Genomic DNA, 24,354 nt, shown 5'->3' on the forward strand with positions numbered 1-24,354 from the left:
GAAGAGGGAACACAGACCCCTCACCTCTCCATAGAAATGACAGTGACCTTGTGAGACGATGATGTGGGACGGGTTAGACATACTGGTAGGGCCATCTTTGGAAAATATAGTCTGCCACTTGATGTGGAAAAAAGAGCTTTATGAAGTATAATGCATCATATGAATGGTGTTGCTGAATGAATGGAGTTGGCTGAGCAAACTCTGAGAGACAGTGAAGGACAGGGAAGCCTGGTGTGCTGCAGTCCATGGGGTTGCAAAGAGCTGGACATGACTTAGCAAGTGAATAAGAACAACAACAACAACAAAAAACAAGGCTTTGCGCTTAAGTGCTGTTTCTCACAGTTAAGTACTATTATTTTTAAAGCCTTTGTTCAGTATCTATTGATGTCTATTACATGTAGGCACCATTCAAGATGTTTTCAAGCCTAAGACCTCATTTCACCCATATAACAAGCATCAGAGATAGAATTTATGATTCCTATTATAGAGTAAACTGAGGTTCAGGGCATTAAGTGATAGCTTCTATTCATTCACTCCATAAATATGTATTAAACATCTACCTTCTGTCAGACAATATGCTCAAAGGGGAGTAATAGTAAACTAACCAGCCCTGATATCTGCCTCATCTAGTGGAGACAAAAAATAAAAGCCAGATAATCTTGAAAGAAATGGATTACTATTGTGACCAACACTGTAGTAGGAAGATCCCCTGTGGACGTCGGGGAAGCTTTCCTAGGGAAGTGACATTTTAAATGACACTTGAAGAAAGAGTAGGAATGAGATGGGGGTAGGGGTTACAGGAGAGCATTCCCAGCAGAGGGTGAAGCCCGTGCAAAGGCCCTGTGGGTGGAGGGAGAGGCACACGGCTGGAGCACAGAGAGTGAGGAGCAGCTTGCTTTGAGATGCAGCTAGAGGGACTGACAAGCTGAAAAAACTAGCAAAAAGCTTGCAGAGCCTTGCCCAATTGTAAGCCAGAAGATGCAGAGTCAGGATTTAATTTAGGGCTTCTAGGCACCCCCTGAGGGTTGTCTCAATCCAGGACAGTTGGCCTGGATTGTACTGGGCAGAGCGCTTCCTTACTGCTGTATCCCACAGATCCTTACACAGGTGAGGGTAAGCCACACATGTCTCCACTCAGGTGCCAGGCTCTTGGAGGGCTGCATGCTCTCCCTCTCTGATTAATCTCTGCATAGCACTGAAGTGTGGAGACTCCGAAGACAGAGTGAGTGCTTGTTACTCAGCTAATTATTCCCAGCCTGACTGTGAGCAGTACAAACACCCTCCTATCAGACCTCCACAAAGGCAGATACCCTGCCATGGACCTAAAAACTAAGAGGCTCCCTGGAATCTAGATGGCATTGTCGTGCATGAAAACAAGAAAGCAAGACCTTATCAAAGCCTCAATTTTCCCTTCTGTGAAATGGGGGACATTCAACCCAATTACTTCCTAGCCAATTTATTAAAAATCAATTCATTCAAAAATGAATCTAAAATAATCAACTCAGTTATGCACCCTTTGCAGAAACAGTTTTGCTTGCTAGTTTTATAGAGGAACCAGTAAGGTGAGGTGGTTAGGACGGCAGGACCCTAGGAGAGAGAATCTCAGTGTGGGGATGTACAGTCAGAAAAGAATGTTTACAGATAGAAAAATGTTTCTTACCGAATGGGCTTCTCAGCAGCTCTCTGGCCCTCTCATCCAGAGCCTAGAACCATTTCCAAGAGAGCTCTATTTAGGCTTATTGAAAGAAAACAGCCTGCTTTCTCTGTTGGCAGCTATTTAGGCTACAAGCAACTTCCCTGGTATTCTTGCCTGGGAAATCCCATGGACAGAGGAGCCTGGTGGGCTAGAGTCTGTAGGGTCACCCAGCGTCAGACACGACTAAGCATGCATCCATGCCAGCTTGGAAGGAAAATATTTTTCTCTCTTTGGCAAAAGACACATTATGGGTCCTTCAACACTAGAAAAAAAAATGTTTTTCTGGAGCTGGGCACTATGTAAAAAGTATTCTTGATTTGCACTGTCATTCACAACTATTGGGTCATTTTCTTATAGTGTCAACTAATAGAACAATTAAACCATGATCCCCTACATAAATCTCTTCTAACATGTTTATTCATAATAATAATTTTTTAAAAACTCAAAGGACATGGTGAGAATTACTCACCAAAGCCCAGAAAAGCAAACCCACCTCCCAGAGCCACTCCAGCAAAAGGCTTAGAGTTTCACAGTAATTTATTCATTCTGCTGGCCACAAAACCATCACTGTTTTCATCCCGAATAGCTATTACTGGGGAGCTACGCCTGGAATTCACTCGTCAGAACTTTAATATCCCTTCAAATTTCTCTAAAACTTTGTAAAATTCTTCCTAACTCAGAAATCATTAAAACAGCCACTGAGATAAGAGTAGGGTGGAAATAAGAAGGCAGCCAGGAAAAGAGATACTCTTTGGGGAAAATATCCTCACTGGTTTTCACTTTGGTGGTTTTGGTTTGGTTGCTAAGTTGTGTCCCACTCTCGGGACCCCATGGACTGTAGCCTGCCAGGCTCCTCTGTCCATGGAATTCTCCAGGCAAAAATGCTGGAGTGGGTTGCCATTTCATCCTCCAGGGTATCTTCCCAACCCAGGGATCAAACCCGCATCTCCTGCATTTCAGGCAGATTCTTTACCTCTAAGGCACCAGGGAAGCCCTGGTTTTCACTTTAGTCATTCTTTTATCGTGAAATGAACTCTTGACTCTAATAGCACACAGAGATGGTACTTTTGTCTCAGAAGCAACACATTTCACACCATAGTCACCTCTCTTTTCTGGACATAAGTCTGAATTTCCTACCATTTTAAGTACCAAAGTAGGTTGTACTTAGTTGTCATAGGGAGCCAGGAAAGGTTTTTTTAAAAGGGGACTTGCCTAGTGGTCCAGACTCCACACCCACAACGCAGGGGCCTCAAGTTCAATCCCTGGTCTTTTTTTTTTTTTAAGGTAAGTTCATAAAAACATCTGATGCAATGGTGAAGTGCTGTTTAGAACTGAAAATACCCTGAGAATAGTATAATTATAGTCCTACTGTTGCCAGTCTAAAAATTTTCTTAATATTTTCAGACTAACCTGTGTAGCAACTGTCTAACCAATCAGTCAACATACAGTTGACCAGTCTTCTAACTGTGAATCATAAATCACATAGTTGGCAGCCCAGACAGGGTAAGAACATTGTGGAAAAGGTGGGGTGGGGTGCGGGGGTTCAATGAGGGCAAGAGTGAGGCAAGATGACCCTGGCGAGCCCTCCATTGTTGGCCCTGTGCAAAGGATCTAAGCATCTGTACCCTCCCGCCCCTGCTCTTTTGGAAACAACCTGTGATCAGGAGCCATTCCTTTGATCCTGTGCCTGCTCAGTCGCTCAGTCGTGTCCGACTCTCTGCGACCCCGTGGACTGCAGCCCACCAGGTTCCTCTGTCCATGGGATTGCCCAGGCAAGAATACTGGACTGGGTTGCCATTTCCTCCTCCAGGGGATATTCCTGATCCAGAGATCAAACCCACATCTCCTGCATTGGCAGCCAGCTTCTTTACCACTGAGCCACTCAAGCCCATTCCTTGGATTACATTCAAACAAACCTTCATCTGGTTATAAATGAATGACTAGCTATTTAAAATGGAGGAAAAAACTTTTAGATGTCATAAATTTCTCTCTCATTATACAGCATAATTAAACTATGGTAGATAAGTAAGGCCAAATACTTTCATATAATTCAGTCCAACTCTATTAAATGATTATAATCCAAGTACTAAAATCTCTAGATTTTCAGAGACTTCTATGGGAATAGGAAAAATTTTAGACTACTTGGGGTGTATTATTTTGATTCAATTATATATTCATTAATCTGAAACTTGATATAGTCTAAATAATAGTGAATGTTTACCTTTTGTATGCTCTTCTTTTCTTCCTTTTTCTTTTTTTAACCCTATTACTGTCTTAGTAATGCTTGTTACTCTCACTTGACATCCTAAGCTTGGGTGGAGCCAGAGTCTTTAACTTCAAAGAAAGTCAGTTTGGGGTTTTCTGGATCTGATTCAGTAGTTGGAAGATAATAGCAAAGAAAACAGGAGTCTGGATTGTAGAGGAAGGGCTTCCCAAACCTACTATTGGGCAAATAATTCACAAGTGTTTCAAATAGCAGCTAAAAGAATTGGTGTTGGATTGACGCAAGGGCGCTGAGAGTATCCTATTTCCCTTCAGATTGTGTTTAAATTCTACATATGTTCAAACCGACTAACTCTCAGCTACTATGACCCCAAATAAGAACAGTCCATCAATCCTAAATTTGTTCAACCAACTATTTATTATCTACCATGTGCAAGGCAAATATTCGCAGGAGTGACTCTGTGAAATGGTTCCACCATTTTACAAAAACTCAATAGCAGGTTAAAAAGTAAAAGGAAAAATTTTAAAGAGATTTTAGAGAAATAACCCTTTACATATCACAGCTATGATGAAGCTCAGCAGTTCAAGATACTGGAGATGGACGAATAAAAGCTGAAAATATAAAAATGGTATGTCAATACTTCTATCCTAAATGAAATTTAGGAGGATTTGCAACCAAAACAACTCAGGAAATACTGAAAAAAAAAAAAAAAAGATGCTTTTACAGAAAGGTCTAAAAAATGCAAGCAATATTATTAATGGAAGAAAAATATAGGCCACTGTTAATGTTATTTCAGAGTGTTAACTCTTTAAAAATACAAAATGGATTGCCCTGGCAAATCTGATAGAATATGGAAAGATATAAATGTTATGCCCTGTGGCCTAATTTAAAATATTTTAAATATCCCTTGTATAATAGATCAAGGGCAAAGTTGAGGTATTATTTCTTTTTATCCCTGGACTCTGGAAGTTCTTGAAAATAAGAAGCATTTGGAAAAAATCTTGGATGAATTACTCAGTTTTTAAAAAGGTGAAGTACACAAACTGGGAGTTCAATTTTACTTATACTTATTACTCAATAAAGTTGTTATAAGAGTTAGGAATGAGGAAAATGCCTGTACCTTTTCAAGATGAAAATGTCTTCAGAACCATTTGATCTTAAGAGCTCATGTGATAAGTATTTTGGATTCTTGATCAAATCTAGAGAATCTGGCTTTAACATTAAAGAGTATTGATCCCCTGTTTTCTGTTGGATACACAGTGTTCTTTCTAGAACATCTAATTTAAATAATTTAAGGTCTGATTATCCAGTTTGTGAATAATCAGAGTCCCTTTCCTGCCCTTATCTTCCCCTGAGGCTGTTTTTCCTGAATCTTTGTTCTAACCAGCCACGCGCCTTTCTTCCAGATGGGCAGCGCAGAGGGAATTCAACACTGTCAGCCTCTCGCCCTCCCTCTGACTACCCTTGCTTTCTCTCTCTTCCTCTCTCTCTTCCTTCCCTTCTACCAACTTTTGTTCATTTTTATTAAACTTTGTATCAAAGTAGTGCATGCACATCATTTAACTATTAAATAATACCATAAAGCTTACAATAATAATCCTTAGCCTCTTCTTCCTACTTTCGAGATAGAACTATTTTCATATATTTTTAACAATTTCTTCTGGTATTTACCTCCAAATTTCTTTTTTTTATTTAATTGAAGGATAGTTGCTTTACAAGGCTGTGTTAGTTTCTGCCATACACCAACATGAACATATCCTCCATATTTCTGAACAGTTTGCTTCTAGTTCTGTTTGCTGACTTGTACGTTTTAAACATCAGCTACTGACTTTGCATAATGGACAGTGAAGGTTTATCCCTTATGCTGAATGCCTCCCACCACTCTGCCACAATAATTATATCACTATTTTTGGTACAATCACCATTACGATATCCTTTACAAGTGTCCAGATATTGTGCATTGTTAAGCTAGTATTAGCCTATGGTTACATTGCCTTGTCTTTTTCCTGAAGCTAATAATTTCTTTTCCTTTACATAGCTCTCTGGGTAGTTATCATTAAGTTCTCCTAAGACTCTTTTTCAGAATTTTAAAACACCCCTAAGTACTCCGCTCTTTACCATGTGCTCAAACGCATCAGCTGATCTTCAGTTCTGTGTCTTCCCTTGCACCCTTCCATCCTCCTGCTTCTCTCTGCACCCTCTAGTCTTGCTGCCCAAGATTTCCCTTTGCTTCTCTTCTGGGTTGGATCTCTTATTTCCAGTATCCTATGTCTTCTTCTTTCTTAGTTCATCCTCTCTTTTGGCAAAGCATCTCCTGCTAAAGCTTCTTGAGAAAGAATGGAAGTTTCCTCACTGCTGAGAATCTCACTTCTCATTTCTAAGGATCCTGCTCCCTTACAATCTCTTTTAAGGGAGGGGCCATGAGCTGCTTTTCTTTTAATCTCCTGGTCTGTACACCTCTACTTCCCTACCAATTCTTGTTCATCACAGACCCTGAAATTATCTTAATTATTTATCTGTTTACCAATATATGTCTTTTCAACTTGCATGCCTTATCCATCAATGTATCCTCAGCATATTATAGTTGCTGGTCCCACCAAAATCACTGAATAAATAGACAAATGAATAAAAATGTGCAGAAAGAGCATGAGGTTTGAGCATCAGACAGCCTAGTACTCAAACACTGGCTTTGTACTTCAGTTCTGAGACTGAAAAATTTACCTAACATTGCTGAGATTCCACTTTTTCATTTGTCAGATAAAAGTAACTATTCCTTATGTGTCAAATCACACATAAATGATACTGATATATTTAGGATTGAAATATCATGAGACCTATAACTTATTTTCAAATGGTTCTGCTTTCTTTCCCCAGATGTATATGTGAATACACAGAGAACAGACAAGGCAATAGAGCAACAGTTAGTGAACCCAGGTGAAGGACACATAGGTGCTTACTGTATTTTTCTTTCAACTTTTCTCTAGGTGTGACTTTTTCCAAAATACACAGTTGAAGAGGGGGAAATGGCACAGCTACCGCCAAGGGTGTTTTTCAGAATTAAAGGAAATCTGATAATGAAGTACTTACCACTGTGCCTGGCAGTACTCTATGTACAACAAATGTTAACGTCCTTCATTCCCTGGAACTAATTCCAACCTTAGACTGGAGAAAGATAAAGGAACTGAGGTCTGTGGACTATCAGCTTAACCTTCAGCCAGCCCTGCAGTGGGCTCCCTCTGACTTCATAGACCAGTTCTAGAAACTTCTCTTCTCAACTTTGCTCCTGGTGGTAAACTGAAAAATTCTTCCTCTCCAAGAGAGGAAAGAAAAATATATATATATACATATACACACACACACATCAAATCCTTGGAACTGATGAATGTTGTTTTATTAATTTTTGGTAAAATGGTCTTTACAGAGTAATTAAGAACCTTGAGATGAGACATCCTAGATTATCCAGGTAGACCCAAATCCAAGGACAAGTATACTTATAAGAGACCCTCAGGGCTTCCCTGGTGGTCCAGTGGTTAAGAATCTGCCTTGTAATGTAGGGGACACTGATTCAATCCCTGGTCCAGAAAGATCCCACATGCTGCAAAGCAGCTAAGCCCATGAATCCCAACTAGTGAGCCTACACCCTAGACTTTGAGAGTCAAAACTGTTGAGTCCGCATGCCACCACTACTGAAGCCACACATTAGCGCCTGTGTTCTACAAGAGTAACCACCGTAATTGAGAAGCCCTCGCATAGCAGCCAGAGAGCAACCCCTGCTCACTGCAACTAGAGGAAGCCTGTGTACACGAACAAAGACTCAGCACAGCCAAAAAGAGACAGAGACACAGAGGAGAACAGCCAGAAGAAGAGGAGGCAACATAAAGTCCAGGGCAGAGACTGGAGGGATGTGGCCACAAGCCAAGGAGGCGAGGAAAGCTGACGGCCATTGTAAGCTGAAAGAGGCAAAGAATGGACTATCCCCTTAAGAGTTTCTAGAGGAAGCTTAGTGCTCCAACACTGAGTTTGGATTTTCAGGCACTGTAACTGTGAGGGAATAAAGTTCTATTGTTTTAAGCCACCAAGATTGTGGTAATTGGCTAGAGCAGCCCCAGGAAACAAATACACCTCCGCCACACCAGGTTCTCAACATGCGTTTCTATTCAAGCAGCCTGGCTCTGTCTGAGTCAGCCAACAGCCGTCACCCCGCTCCTTCCCTGAATCCCCATGACCAGGGCCCTGCTCCCTGTCCTGATTCTTCTTTACATCTCTCCTACTTACCTGACCTTCTCTGCCAGCTGTTGGCTGCAAGATCTCTCTGATGCCAGCTACCTGCTTGTCTGTTCTTTGCATGAGACTTGTCCTTCATACCTCTCAAGTCTCACCCTTGTGGTCCAGTTCCCTGGTCCCTGGGGTCTAATCACCTCTGCTCTAACTAGCCCAACCAAATACCATGTTCCAGACAGGACATCCTTAACATTCCAAAACAATGGGCATAATAATCTACAGTGGAAAAAAAAATCAGACCATGGTTGTTTTGGGGGGTGGGGAGGGAACCAACTGGGAATGGGTACAAGAGAACTTCTTAAGGATTATGGATATGGTGTATATATTGACAGGAATCTGGTGTGCAAGGATATTTGCATTTGCCAGAAGTGATCAAACTGTAACTAAACGTAAGATCTCCACATATCACCATATATAAATTATTTCTCAACCAAAAATAGTAGAAAATTAGAAAGCAAACCTGCTTGTAATAAATTTAGAATAAAAATGAAAGTCCTTCGGTCAGATCAGAGCTTCTCACCTCTGACACTGTTGACATTTTGGGCCAGAAAGCGCTTTGAGGGGGGCCGTCCTGCATATTGAATAGTAGCATCCTTGGCTTCTTCCACCAAACGCCAGCAGCATTCTCCTGGCACCTCCTACTCCCCAAATGTGTGACAACTAAGAACATCTCCAGACATTGCCAAATGTCCCCTGGAGGGAAAAATCAGCTCCTGGTCACAGGAGTGACCATACCTGTGTTATTTATATCATAAATACCTGAGTTACTTAATACATAGTGCTTATCCATGGCCAACCCGTACTTGTATACACTATGACAAGCTTTGGAGAACCAACTGAGAGGGACTTGCCGAGGAATCTTTCTCTTAAAGGGAAAAAAAATAGGGATTTCCCTGGTGGTGCAGTGGATAAGAATCTGGGAAGATTTCACCTGTCGAGGAGCAACTAAGCCCCTGTGCCACACACAACCACTGAGCCAAACAGTTGCAAGTACTGAAGCCTGCATGCCCTCGAGCCTCTGCTCGGCAACAAGAGAAGCCACTGCAATGAGAAGCCTGCCCACCTCCATTAGAAGCCTGCAAGAGTAGCCCTTGCTCGTGGTAGCTAGAAAAAAAACTTGTGCAAAGCAACGAAGACCCAGCGCAGCCTTACATAAATAAATAAGTAAAAGGGAAAAAATAACTTGTTGCTAGGGATGGGGGCATGATCTGATGGTTCTCTGCTTTTCAGTTCTAGTTGTAAAAAGAAAAAGAAGCATAGAATTAGAATAGGCAGTAGTAATAGCACTAATTATTTTAGCAGTGGTTGTTGGGGTAGAGATAATAATATCACCACCAATGACAAAATAAATACCAATGACAACTAATATTTATGTGTTATATGTTATATATTTTAAGTCCTTTAAAAATCCACTAATTTCTCTGTAACAATATTCCTTTGAGAAAGTTAGATATGATATCAGGGGACAAAGGTGAAGTGACTGCCCAAGGTCACAGTGAATTAAAAGAACAGCTGGAGCCACAACTTTGGTCTCACGGAGGCAGGATCCACATCAGAGAAAACTGTGTGCCTGGGCGGAAATAAGTAATCAATTAGTCCCTGAAGGGCTGGCTCTGTAGACCCAAATTAATCTATGTGAATAATGAATAATAAGTTTTCTTTGGAAACTACAGCCACTGAAGCTTTTCCTCTTCGGTATGATGTCAGGGGGTGCTTCCCAAGTGGAACTAGTGATAAAGAACCCGCCTGCCAATGCAGGAGACATAAGAGATGCAGGTTCGATCCCCGAGTTGGGAAGACCGTCTGGAGGAGGGCGTGTCAATTAGATAACATTCTGGGAAAAGCAAAACTATGGAGACAATAATAAGATCACTGGTTACCAGGGCTGGGTAGGGGGAAAAGATAACTAGGCAGAGCACAGAGGACTTTTAGGGCAGTGCAAATACTGTGTAAAACATTGCAACTATGGATATGTGTTATTGTACATTAGTCCAAACCCACAGAATGCACAATACCAGGGAGTGAACACTAAGTTAAACTATGGATTTGGATAATTATGATGTATCAATGTAGAGTCATTGTTGGCGAAAGTGTAACATTTTGGTAAGTGTTTTTGATAATGGGAGAGGTTATTGATACATACATACTTTTTTCTCAGTTTTGTTGTAAAACTAAAACTGCTCTGGGAAAAAAAAGTCTTAAAAAAAAAAGAAAGAAGAACTTTTGGAGGCTCACCCTTCTTAAGAGGAGATGAGGACGTACAGATCCCAAAGAAGGGGCTCCTAAGCTGGCTGGCACCCACAAAGCAGCTGACTTGCCCAGGACATCCTTTCTCCTCTCTGCTGCATTAAGCTCTTGTTCCTAGATGTTCCTAAGTAACAAGGGAATTTTCTCATTGTTGCTCTGGACACAGTCAAGGGAAGGGGCAGTGAAAGTAACCTTCACTGAGCACCTACCACAGGCATTTCTTTTATAGCAAGAAGCTTTCATTATAAAATTTGGAATTAACCATGAAGTCAATTAGAAAATAGGATTTTGCCTGCTATTGTTTTAAAAGTATCTCCATCTGGAACTTGTAGAAATAGAAGTATTTTGAGCCAACAGGGCAGCTTCATTTGAATGGCGTGGGGCTTTATTCAGCACAACAATGGAAGATGAGGGACTAAAGGTGGTAAGAGTGGGTAAGAAGCACTAAAGATAGTGTCCGTGGGTCTACAAGAAGAAGGCTCTTTATTCTTGAGCAGAGGATGGAAGTAATCAAAGCTGGCTTTGCTAAGTAATGTTCATAGCAATGTTTAAAATTTCCATTATTGAAATGTCTGCAGGAAAAATAACTTTTGACATTGAAAATCTGAAACTCTGGAACCCTTAGCCCCCTTTGGTCCATTCTGTTTTTATAATACAGTTTCTTAAAAAAATAACACTGATCCCACTGATCATATGTATAGTGATCCCACTACACATAACGAACCAGGCAGTGCAAAGCAGGTCCTTCCTGAATCAACGGACTTAGTCAAAATAGGCTGCAAGCGGCTGAGTTCTGGCAATGAAACTACTTTGTTTCTCTGTGGAATGGCAAATAGACCTGAGATTATCTTCCCAAACACCCATGAACAGAACCTATCTATGTATTTTCTGAAGCAATGATCTTCTTAGACCAGAATGTGAACCAAGGTGGACAATCCTCTTGGGACAGATGGCCTGTTCCTCCTCTGAGCCTCATCCCATCACCTGAGCCAAGAGCTAAGTCCCCTAAAGCAAGTGCCAGGAGAGGGCCTTGGAAGTAGGTGATTTTTGGCTGGGAACAGCTAAACGTCTCAAGTGAACAGGCCCTGCCTCAGCTACCAACTCCTTCCATCCAGAAAGCAGCTCTGGGAGCCCCAGAGGGGGCTTTCTCCGCTGACTTCTCACACACCCTTCTTTCAAATGAATTTAAAGCTTTTCTTGTCCAAATCCCTACAGAAGAAGAAGAAGAAGAAGAAAAAAAAAAAAGAGTAACCACTCTGTAGTTTTTCTACTATTATGCAAATAGATTAATCAGGCAATGTTCCTGTGAGAATTAATTTATGTTTGAATCCAATGAGGCCTGGATGCTTGCTAACTGAACCCCCCTCCCCAACCATGGCCAAAGCCTCAGCTAGGTAGCACCTCATATTATTCCTTTGACGAGATGTGAACTGACACAAACACTATGGCTCCCTTTCAATCCGATTACCCCGTTACCCCACATCAATGCTACCCCAGCCATCAGATTCTGGCGTCTTTCCTTTCACCGGCCCCAGGAACAACGGACAACTCCTCCTGGATAAACAAGCATCCACGCTACCACCTCGTACCCCCGCTCTTAACCCATCATCCTCATTCAATGGGCTCTATTCGACAAGGTATTCTATTTTGTTTGTAGGAATCAAGGAATGAAAAACAGTTCAAAATCAGGCCTGGCTGGGGCTGTTCATTCAAAGCTGCCCTTTCACACAATCAGTCGCTGAGAGCCCCTGCGAGCAACACCCCTGAGGTAGCCACCCTTTAAAGGACGCCCTTCCCTTGGGACGCTACCCGCCCCCCAACTCCGCTTCACCTCCCTCCCTGGCGTCTTCTGAACTCTTTTTAAAACACACAAGAAACAAATAGCAGCACAGGTTTCCCTAGGCTTGCGTGACCTGAAGCTCAGTCAAAATGAACCTAACACTTTAAAGCATACCTTTGTACTAAACTCATGTTGACAACCACTAAATTCTTTCCATTGCTTTGCATGGAAACTTGCAAAAAAAAAAAAACATTCATTTCTCTCCCTGCCCCCCAACCCCAAACTCTGCCCATTTAAAAAGCTTGGCTAAACAATCCACCAGGTGGGGGGAAAGCTCTTCTATGTGGGCAGCTAAGTTTCTGGAGCTCATACCTTGGAAATTAGATTAACAGGCAAAATGTGAATAGCAAGGACCACAACGCCTCCCCTCCCTTCATGCTTTCTAACCATTTAGCGCACATAAGCCAGAGCAAAATATCTTGAATGGTGACAGTAAAAAAAATATGGATTTGTGAACTGTTCTATGCTGAAAATGGAAATGAGAGAGAATGAAAACAAAGCCAGCTTTATTTTTTAGAAAGCAACACCAAGTGATTGTCACGCTTGGTTTTTTGAGAGAGGAGCAGAAGTTATACATGATTATAAATTTGCGCTGTCGGTATGTTCATCAGCTTTGCAGGTAATTACCTTCAATATTCTCTAATTCCTTTTAAACTTTCTAAACTAGAGGACAGTGACCCCACAGTAATTCTTGTCTTCCTGAATTGATGAAGGTAGGGCTAACTTCTGTAACCACCATCCCTCTACAGGCTCTGATTTTGAGAAATCCTTTAAGACATATTCTAACTAAACACATGTATCAAGAAGCTACTCACTTTGAGAAATAAGAGGAAGCAAAATAAGCAATAAGAACTGAAGCACGTGAACATTCCCTCAGAACACTTGCCTACAAGGAAAGTTATTGGTTTTGCCTAATACCATTTATACTTTTTTCCAAAGCAACTTTCTTTCTGTTTATGCCAAAGGACAATATCTCTGTTTTCATATAAAATAGACTTCCATTTATTTTTTCCAGTTTTTTTAAAAAAATTTATGTATTTATTTGGCTGCTCAAGGTCTTAGTTGTAGTATGTGGGATCTAGTTCTCTGACCAGGGATTGAACCCTGGCCCACTGCATTGGGAGCACAGAGTCCTAGCCACTGGACCACCATGGAAGTCCCTCAAATAGATTTCCATTTAAAAGTTAAAAAGGCATTGAGGAAATGCATTAGATTTTGGTCATTGATTTTCATGAGAAGAGACATTGTCTTTCTTTTTCATCTGAACACTGGTGACTTTTCCAAATGTCTAAAATATGCTGCTTAGGGTCTGCCAAGTACAGATCCAGCAGCTAATTCAGAAATGTTGCCTCATACCATGTTTTGACTCAAAAATAAATGCAACTGCTTTCTTCCCTTCTCTTGGTCTTACTGTTCACCATTCATTCAACAAAGAGTCCTTCCATATCTATTGATTAGGAAATGTAGTGCTTGGTTTTTTGAAAGAGGGGCAGAAATAGGCTCTCAATAGCGTTCAGGGTGACCAGTGTAATTAAAATCCTCACCTGACATCCTTCCTATAACTACAATTTGGGGCCACAGGAACCTTCTCCTGCAAGCTCAGCTCTATTCAATCCTGCCTCTTAACAGGAAATATCTAGGAGACCTCATGCATGAGCTTCAGGAACTCAGTCTCCCCATCACTGTTGCCTTCTGCATGTGATGAAGGTTTCCAGGCTACCTTAAGGGACCCCTTGCCCCCTAAGTTCCCATATGGTTCCTCAGCCCCTTCCCAGATCACCTGCCTGCCCAGAATATAGAATATGCCTTCCTCTAACCTAGTGATCCTCAGCCATGGGGGCAATTTAACAGTGTCTGGAGACATTTTTCTCTGTCTGGAAGGGAGGACTACACTACAGTTATCTAATGGGTGGAAAGTGAAAGTATGAGTCACTCAGTCATGTCTGACTCTTTGTGACCCCGTGGACTGTAGCCCACCAGGCTCCTCTGTCCATGGAATTCTCCAGGAAAGTATACTGGGCTAGGTTGCCATTCCTTTCTCCAGTGCATCTTCCCGACCCAGGGATTGAACTCGCATCTCCTGCGTTGCAGGCAGATTCTTTACCCTCTGAGCCACTCGGTTCAGTTCAGTCGCTCAGCCGTGTCCGACTCTTTGTGATCCCATGGACTGCGGCACGCCAGGCTTCCCTGTCTATCAACTCCCGGAGCTTGCTCAAACTCATGTCCGTTGAGCCGGTGATGCCATCCAACCATCTCATCCTCTGTCATCCCCTTCTCCTCCTGCCTTCAGTCGTTCCCAGCATCAGGGTCTGAGCCACTAGACGCTAGCAATTCTGCTAACCATCTTACAATGTACCACACAGCCCACAACAAAAACTGAAGTTCAGAAATCTGGCTATAAGCAGCTCCCTCCCCAATCCCATAGACAGCATAGACAGACATACTTTGGATCAGACCACCCTGGTCCAAATCTGTCTCTGCCAGTAAATTAAACAGATGATATCCTGCAAGCTACTTTATACTTCTCAGCCTCAATGTCTTTGTCTGTAAAATGGACTTGTTATGAGGAGATAAGGAAATAATATGTATATAAATCATTAGCACAGTATTCACTAAATGGAAGGCATAATTTTTGTTGCAACTGTCTTATCATTCCTAGAAATGCACCTCAATATCCAATCCCCTGATTCCTGTTATTTAATGACAAACTTTTTTCTGGGAGCTTTCTCCTGGTAGTTCTCATAGTTCTCAAACCACAGATGCTATATGGAACATGGGTCTACAACTTCTGCTGCTAGGCCCTGGAAAGCAATATTAATTAAGAGCAGAAAACTTTCCCAGGCTACTCAGAGATGATCTCATTTTACTATTATTATTGTTATTTTTTGGGCCGTACCCTGCAGCATGTGGGATCTTAGCTTGTTGACGAGGGACCAAACCTGTGCCCCTGCAGTGGAGGTGAAGAGTGTTAATCACTGGACCACCAGGGAAGTCCCCAGACATGATCTCAAAACCCTTCTCTACATAGTAGTTTAAATGCAACTATCAATTGGTGAGATTTGGCACATATAACTGTATTTGCCATCTTTCATTACTATGTTACCTCACCAACCAGAGGTTATCTCTTGCTAGAAATAGTAAGCCCCTTATCACTGGAAGTGTTTAAGTAAAGCTACCATGAAAGGGATTGTATTTTTAACATGTATGGCATTTTATGCATGTTTGAATTACCGTCTTAGCAGCCTGGGACCTGCACACCAGATCTGCAGCCCCTATGCCCCAAAAGCAAGGTACAAGGAAGATATTTTGTTGGGTACAGTAGTCACAATAGGATAAATTCTCTGATAAACCCCAAGTCTTATAATAAATGCTTATTTCTTACTTATGGGACCATCCAATGTAAGATGAGTGGCACTCCTCCAAGCCATGACTCAGGGGTCTAGGTTCATTACATACTGTATCCCTGCCACTCCAACATATGGCCATCACGTCCCAGTGGAAGGAAAAGTGAAAACGACTATACAGGAGAGACTTCATATGCCAAGACTGGAAGTGATCGACATCACTTCTGCCAACACTCCACTGCTAGAACAGAGTCCATGGCTCCAACTAACTGTAAGGAAAGCTAGGAAATGTGGTCTGGGTGCTCACAATGAGAACAATGGGTATTGATGCCCACTGGCAGTATCGGTGGTGGTCAGTAAAAAATTTTAAAAGCAGGAGAAAGACTAGTAACTGCCAGCTAGAAGTACTCATTCATGGGTCTAGCTTTCAGTAAGGCACATTTTAAACACTTTGCTTTATTTGATAGTTAGTAATAGACACCATTGCCTATATAAAGCCACACCCCTTTTCCTTTGCCAATTAGTATTTTTTTTGTTCAGAAATCTAACACCCATGTATTTTCAAGAAACTAGGAAGGTGACCCTTGATCCACTTGATTAAAAAAAAAAAAAAACTGTAATTCCATTTTTCTTGCTATTGACTGGCTTAGATTTGAGCACCTGGCACTATTCTGGCCAATGAGACCACGGTAGACATCCTCCAAGGTGGGTTCCTGGAAAATTTTCTTTTTCCTGCTGATAAAAGGAGAGAGAAGACAATAAATGGACTCTCCCTCTGCAGGGTGTTGTCATCTGCACGTGACGTCTGGAACTGGGGCAGCCATTTGATATTGTGAGGGAGCCAGTGAAAGAGATCAGTCAACACATTGAAGATGGCAGAGCAGAGAAAAAGAACATGGATTTTGATGACATAAATGGGAAAATAAATTAACAGACTCTAGATCTGTTATACTTCTGGAATTCTTCTTTTATGAAATAATAACTTTTCTTTGTAGTTTACTCTACTTTGGGATGAGTCTTTTTGCTAACGCAGCCAAGATCATCCCAACTGATAGTGATATGTGCTAAGTACTTTGTATTTACACTCTCCAAAATAGAGCCAGTGGAGAACTAAAGTTCATCTATATCTCTCTCCTTTTGTCAGAGCAGAGAGGAACGAAGGGCATCCCTCACTCTGGGTTCCTTGCCCTCACAAATTTCACTTTTTTGAAATCTAACATCTACTTCTACGAATAAAGTAAGTGTTGGAGCTACTGCTTCTGTTTCTTGAGATGACTGTGAAGATGAGTTGATACATAAGCACTGCAAGAAATACCTGAGATTCTGTAGATGCTAAATAGGTGCTCGTACCATCATTATTATTATCAAACGTAAATACAAAGGATCATAAGAGACTACCACATGCCAATGTAGGAGTAGTACACTGCTACTACTATATGCCAATAAAATGGACAAGCTAAAGAAATTAACAAATTCTTAGGAAGGTGCAACCTTCAAAGACTGAATCAGAAAGAAATAGAAAATATGAACAGACCAATCACAAGCATGGAAATTGAAACCGTGATTAAAAATCTTTCCAGAAATCAAAGTCCAGGACCAGATGGCTTCATGGACGAATACTATCAAACATCTAGCAAAGAGTTATCACATACCCTTCTAAAACTGTTTCGGAAAATTGCAGAGGAAGAAACACTCCCAAACTCATTTTATGAGGCCACAATTACCCTGGTATCAAAACCAGATAAAGATATCACAAAAAAAGAAAATTATAGGCCAATATCTCTGATGAACATAGACGCAAAAATCCTCAACAAAAATGCTAGCAAACCAAATCCAACAACACATTAAAAGGATCATACACCACAATCAAGTGGGATTTATCCCAGAGGTGCAAGAATTCTTCATTACACAAATATCAATCAATCTGATACACCATATTAACAAATTGATGAATAAAAAGCATATGACAATCTCAGTAGATACAGAAAAAGCTTTTGACAAAATTCAATATCCGTTTATGATAAAAAATACTCTCCAGAAAGTGGGCATACAGGGAACGTACCTCAACATAATAAAGGCCATACATGACAAACCCACAGCAAACATCATTCTCAAGGGTGAAAAATTGAAAGTATTTCCTCCAAGATCAGGAACAAGACAAGGATGTCCACTTTCTCCACTATTATTGAACATATAATGTTTTTGGAAGTTCTAGCCATGGCAATCAGGGAAGAAAAAGAAATAAAAGGAATTCACATTGGCAAAGAAGAAGTAAAACTGTCACTGTTTGCAGATGACATGATACTATACATAGAAAATCCTAAAGATGCTACTAGAAAACTACTAGAGCTTATCAGTGAATTTGGTAAAGTTGCAGGATACAAAATTAATACACAGAAACCTCTTGCATTCCTATACACTAACAATAAAAGATCAGAAACATATATATGGAATTTAAAAAGAGGGTAACGACAACCCTATATGCAAAACAGAAAAAGAGACACAGATCTACAGAACAGACTTTTGGACTCTGTGGGAGAAGGCGAGGGTGGGATGTTCTGAGAGAATAGCATTGAAACAAGTATACTATCAAGGGTGAAACAGATCACCAGCCCAGGTTGGATGCATGAGACAAGTGCTCAGGGCTGGTGCACTGGGAAGACCCAGAGGGATGAGATGGGGAGGGAGGTGGGAGGGGGGGATCGGGAAGGAGAACACATGTAAATCCATGGCTAATTCATGTCAATGTATGGCAAAAACCACTACAATATTGTAAAGTAATTAGCCTCCAACTAATAAAAATAAATAATTAAATTAAACTAAATTAAGGATAAAAAATAAGTAAGGCTAATTAAATACTGTGGAAGGACTTGATTATAAAAAAAAAGATCAGAAAGAAAAATTAAGGGAACAATCTCATTTATCATCTCATCAAAAAGAATAAAATTCATAGTAATAAACCTACCTAAGAAGGTGAAAGGTCTGCACTCAGAAAACTATAAGATACTGATAAGAGAAATAAAAGGTGACACAAACAGATGGAGAGATATACCATGTCTTTGGATCAGAATAATCAGTGTTATGAAAACGGCTGTATTACCCAAAGCAATCTACAGATTCAGTGCAATCCCCAATTGCCAATGGCATTTTTCATAGAATTAGAACAAAATAATTCACAATTTGTATGAAAACTCAAAGGGCCACGAATAGCCAGTGCAATCTTGAGAAAGGAAAATGGAGCTGGAGGAATCAGGTGCCCTGATTTCAGACTACATTACAAACTACAGTAATCAAAACAGTACGATCCTGGCACAAAAAAAGAAATACAGGTCAGCGTAACAGGAGAGATAGAAAGCCCAGAGATAAACTCACGCACCTATGGTCACCTAATCTATGCTGAAGGAGGCAAGAATATATAATGGAGAAAAGACAGTCCCTTCAATAACTGTTGCTGGAAAAACTGAACAGCTACATGTAAATGAATGAAATGAGAATACTAACATAATACACAAAAATAAACATGAAATGGATTGAACACCTAAGTGTAAGATTGGATACTATAAAACTCTTAGAGGAAAATAGGCAGAACACTCTTTGACATAAACTGCAGCAAGACCTTCTTCAACCAATCTCCTAGTATAATGGAAAAAAAAGCAAATGGGACCTAACTAAACTTAAAAGCTTTTGCACAACAAAGGAAACTATAAAGAAAACAAAAAGGTAAACTTCCAAATGGGAGAGAATATTTGCAAATGAAGCAAAATATATAAACAGCTCATGTAGCTCAATATTAAAAAAAAACAAACAAAACACAGTCAAAAAATGGGAGGGAAATCTAAATAGACATTTCTCCAAAGAAGACATACAGATGGCCAAGAGAGGCAAATGAAAAGCTCTTCAACATCACTAATTATCTGAGAAGTGCAAGTCAAAAATACGATGAGGTACCACCTCATCCTGGTCAGAATGGCCACAATCTATAAACAATAAATGCTGAAGAGTGTGTGGAGAAAAGGGAGCCCTTCTACACTGTTGGTGGGATGTAAATTGGTGCAGCCACTGTGGAGAATAGTATGGAGGTTCCTTAAAACACTAAAACTAGGGCTACCATATGATCCAGCAAGTGCACTTTGGGGCATATATCTGGAGGAAATCGTAATTTGACAAGATATATGCACCCCAAGGTTTATTGCAGCACTTATTTACAATAGCCAGGACATGGAAGCAATCTAAATGTCCATCAACAGAGAAATTGATATAGAAGATGTCATAATATATGCCCTGGAATATTAGCCATAAAAAGGAATGAAATAATGCCATTTTCAGTAACACACGATGGACCTAGAGATTATCATATTGAGTGAAGTAAGTCAGAGAAAAACAAAGATATGATATCATTTATATGTGAACTCTAAAACAAAAAGGGTACAGATGAACTTATATACAAAACAGAAATAGAGTTACAGATGTAGAAAACAAACATATGGCTACTAGGAGTAAGAGGCGGGGAGGGACAGATTGGAAGATTGGGACTAACATACACACACTACTGTATATAAAATAGATAACTAAAAATGACCTACTGACCAGCACAGAGAACTCTACTCGATCCTCTGTAGTGGCCTATATGTGATAATAATCTAAAAATGAGTGGACATATGTACATGTATGGGCTTCCCCAGTGGCTCAGCGGTAAAGAATCCGCCTGCAATGCAGGAGATGTGGTTTCGATCCCTGAGTCGGGAAGATCCCTTGGAAGAGGGCACAGCCACCCACTCCAGAATTCCTGCCTGGAGAATCCTGAGGACAGAGGAGCCTGGTGGGCTACAGTGCATAGGGTTGCAAAGAGTCGGACTTGACTGAAGTGACTGAGCATGCACGCATATGTAATCTGATTCACTTCACTGTACAGCTGAAACTAACACAACACTGTACATCAACTATACTAAAATTGTTTAACTTTTATTCAAATTTTAACTTCACTTTTATTTAAATTCTTTATGTATTTAGCTAATTTGAATTTAAATAGTCCCATGTGGCTCCTGGCTACTGAATTGGACAGTGCACTCTAGTTCTACACTCTGACTTTCTTTTCTGATAAGTTGGACATCTCTGCATTTTCTCTGAGCTTCCTGCTTTCTTTTAACTTCCTTTCCACCATAATTAACCAATTCTGATACCCATACCTGTGTCGACTTTCTGTCTCATGTCAGCTGATTTCATACCTAAGATATAAAGATTAGCTGACAGGCACCAGTTTTCAAAGCAATTTTTTGCTTTCTGAACAACAGAATTCCTCTTAGTGAAGAGTTCATTAACATATATATTTATATTAATACATACATATTTATGTGTATATATTAATATACATGCATATTTATATAACATAAATATTTATACTTCCCTAAGGTCTGGGTGGGGATGTGCCAGAGCATTCATTACTTACACTGCAAAAATTAAACATTTACTTTAATGCTGTGAGATCAAGAGTTAGTGTATTTGTGTTCATCTGAGCTTGGTTCCTGTGCTGTGGAAGTTGACTCTCTGTAAACATTTTTAGTCAATTAAGCATATTAGCTAGTAATATCTAATAATGACCAACAATGCCAATAGAAGTCATCAGCTAATCATTCAAATAAGCAAAGAGGACTGCCCGAGGAGTTATAGATGAAAATCAGACAGTCTTTGAGAAAACCTGGGAGCTTTCCCATCTGGTTACCATCTAGAGAACCAAACAACACAAAATGAAGAGCTAATAATAAGACTTTAGAAGAGGTTAGAAGAGAGATCAGTGAACTAACTACACTGAATTTCAAAGCAGGAAAGGTCCTTCGAAATGAGGCAGGAGAGTGCTCACAGAATTTGAAGATTTTATCACTCTACATATATTCTCTGAATGCCTGCCACGTGCCAGGCATTAGAACATAGAGTCAAAGAACATGGTGCCTACCCTCAAGGAGTTCATGGTCTATAGGAGAAACAAACATGCAAATTATTCCAATTGGTACAGTTGCCAGCAAATAAAAATTAAGAATATCCAGTTAAATTTGAATTTCCTGATAAACAATTTTTAGTGTAAGTGTATCCCACACAATATTTGGGGCATACTTGTACTAAAATAATATTTGTTTGAGATTCAAATGTAACTGTGCATCCAATATTTTTTTCTGGCAACTCTAAATGGGGGTAATAAATATAGTAATAAAGGTGTTAGGTGCTACAAGAAAATATCCAAGGGGCATGGACCTCAGAGTACATCAGAGGAGGATCACAAAGGAGGTAAAGTTCAAGCCAAATCTTTCCCAACCAATAGAAGTCAGCCAGGTGATGAGAGTCTAGAAGGATCCTCAAGCCCAAAGGCACTGTGGTTTGAGAGACTGGGACATACTTAGGCACGTGCAAGTAGCTCAATGGTAGTGGTGATGGTTTAGTCACTAAGTCATGTCCGACTCTTGAGACCCTATGGACAGTAGCCCACCAGGCTCCTCTGTCCATGGGATTCTCCAGGCAAGAGTACTGGAGTGGGTTGCCATTTCCTTCTTCAGGGAATCTTCCCAACCCAGGAATCAAACCCGGGTCTCCTGCACTGCGGGGAGATTCTTTACCAACTGAGCTACGAGAGGGACAGAATAAGTAATGAGTAAAATTTCAATAACTGTCTGGGGAAAAGCCAAAGACAGAACCCAGAGTAATGCTACCTCTAAGGGCTTAGAGGAAGAAAAAGAGAGCTCGTGAACAGAGCAAGAAGGAACAGTCTGAGGAGGAAAAAAGAAAATCAGGAAGCCAGAAGGGAGAGGTCCTCAGTGACAAATACTGAGGCCACACTGAATAAGAAAAGATCATTGACTGCCAACAGGGAGGGCATCAATGTCAGTGACAAATCCATCTCAGTGGAATGGAGTGGCAGCAGGTGAAGAAAGCTCATAGGTGTGGCAAGAAGAGGAGGAAGCAAGACTAGACATTGCTTTCAAAAAGTCTGGTTGTAAAAGCAGTACCATGCTTCAACCTGGACAAACAGGGAGCTCAAACTGGACCCTGAAATTTAGAGAGGGTCCCAATCTGGCTTCCCTCCAGCCCCACCCATGTCCACATGACCCAGGGGACAAGCTCACCCACAGCCTACATGCTCCCTTTTAGGCTCTGGAATTCATTGTCCAAATGGAACCAAGCCTCTTTTCAATGCTGACACAAGTCTTTTCCTAGGTCTATCTTCCCATGGATGATGTCACTAATGTGCCTCTCTCTGAACCTGAGACCTGGACCACATGTCTTTGGAGAGGGGTGTGGGGGGTGTGGATATGGGGACCAGGGGTCCAGACGCTGGGATGAAGGGCCTTCATGATGTAGGATGGAGTCAGAGTGGGAAATGAAGCAGGGTGGGCCACAGGCTTCCATCTGTAGTTTTGTCTCAGGCCTCACAAAAGTTAGAGAAGTCTGTAAGGAGATGTAATTAGAAATGGATATAAGGCGAAGGGAGGGTCCTTTTGAAAAAGCACAAGGTCCTCTTGAAAGAACCTGTGGTGAAGGGGATATTGAAACCATAGACAGAAAGGACAATCAAAAACAAGGTTCAGTCAGGAGTTCAGCAGCAAGTATTTCCAATGAAGGAACCACTTACAGAAGTGCAGACAGGGTTAAGGGAATAAGCAAGAGGTATTACTGCACCCAAAGCCTAGCAACAGTGTGAAGCCATTATATCCCTAGGTCTGAAAGGTCAGGAGGTTGACAAGACAATATTGCCAGGACTTCGTGAACTTGGGAGCTGCAGCTACAGTTACTCACAGAAATGCAACAAAAAGCCTGGAGAGTGGGAGGAAGAAATATCCCAACCTTTCTCTCCTATACTTGAGTTGGTGCCATTGGCTTCCACTAACTGAAACCGTTGTGTTTCTGTCCTTTATTGTGCCCATCGCTGCATGAAATGTTCCCTTAGTATCTCTAATTTTCTTGAAGAAATATCTAATCTTTCCCATTCTATCGTTTTCCTCTATCTCTTTGCACTGATCACTGAGGAAGGCTTTCTTATCTCTCCTTGCTATACTTTGGAATTCTGCATTCAGATGGGTATATCTTTCCTTTTCTCCTTTGCCTTTCATTTCTCTTCTTTTCTCAGCTATTTATAAGGCCTCCTCAGACAGCCATTTTGCCCTTTTGCATTTCTTTTTCTTGGGGATGGTTTTGATCACTGCCTCCTATACAATGTCATGAACCTCTGTCCATAGATCTTTAAGCACTCTATCAGATCTAATCCCTTGAAATGGTGTGGATCTAACAGAAGCAGAAGATATTAAGAAGAGGTGGCAAGAATACACAGACGAACTATACGAAAAAGATCTTAATGACCCAGATAACCATGATGGTGTGATCACTCACCTAGAGTCAGACATCTTGGGTCTTAGGAAGGATCACCACTAACAAAGCTAATGGGGGTGATGGAATTCCAGTTGAGCTATTTCAAATCCTAAAAGATGATGTTGTTAAAGTGCTGCATTCAATATGCCAGCAAATATGGAAAACTCAGTAGTGGCCACAGGACTTGAAAAGGTCAGATTTCACTCCAATCCCAAAGAAGTGCAATCTCAAAGAATGTTAAAGCTACCACACAATGTACTCATTTTATAGGCTAGCAAAGTAATGCTCAAAATTCTCCAAGATAGGCTTCAGGAGTACATGAACTGAGAACTTCCATATGTTCAAGCTGGATTTAGAAAAGGCAGAGGAA

This window comes from Cervus canadensis, chromosome 29 (genome assembly GCF_019320065.1).
Source record: "Cervus canadensis isolate Bull #8, Minnesota chromosome 29, ASM1932006v1, whole genome shotgun sequence".
Classification (NCBI taxonomy): Eukaryota; Metazoa; Chordata; class Mammalia; order Artiodactyla; family Cervidae; genus Cervus; species Cervus canadensis.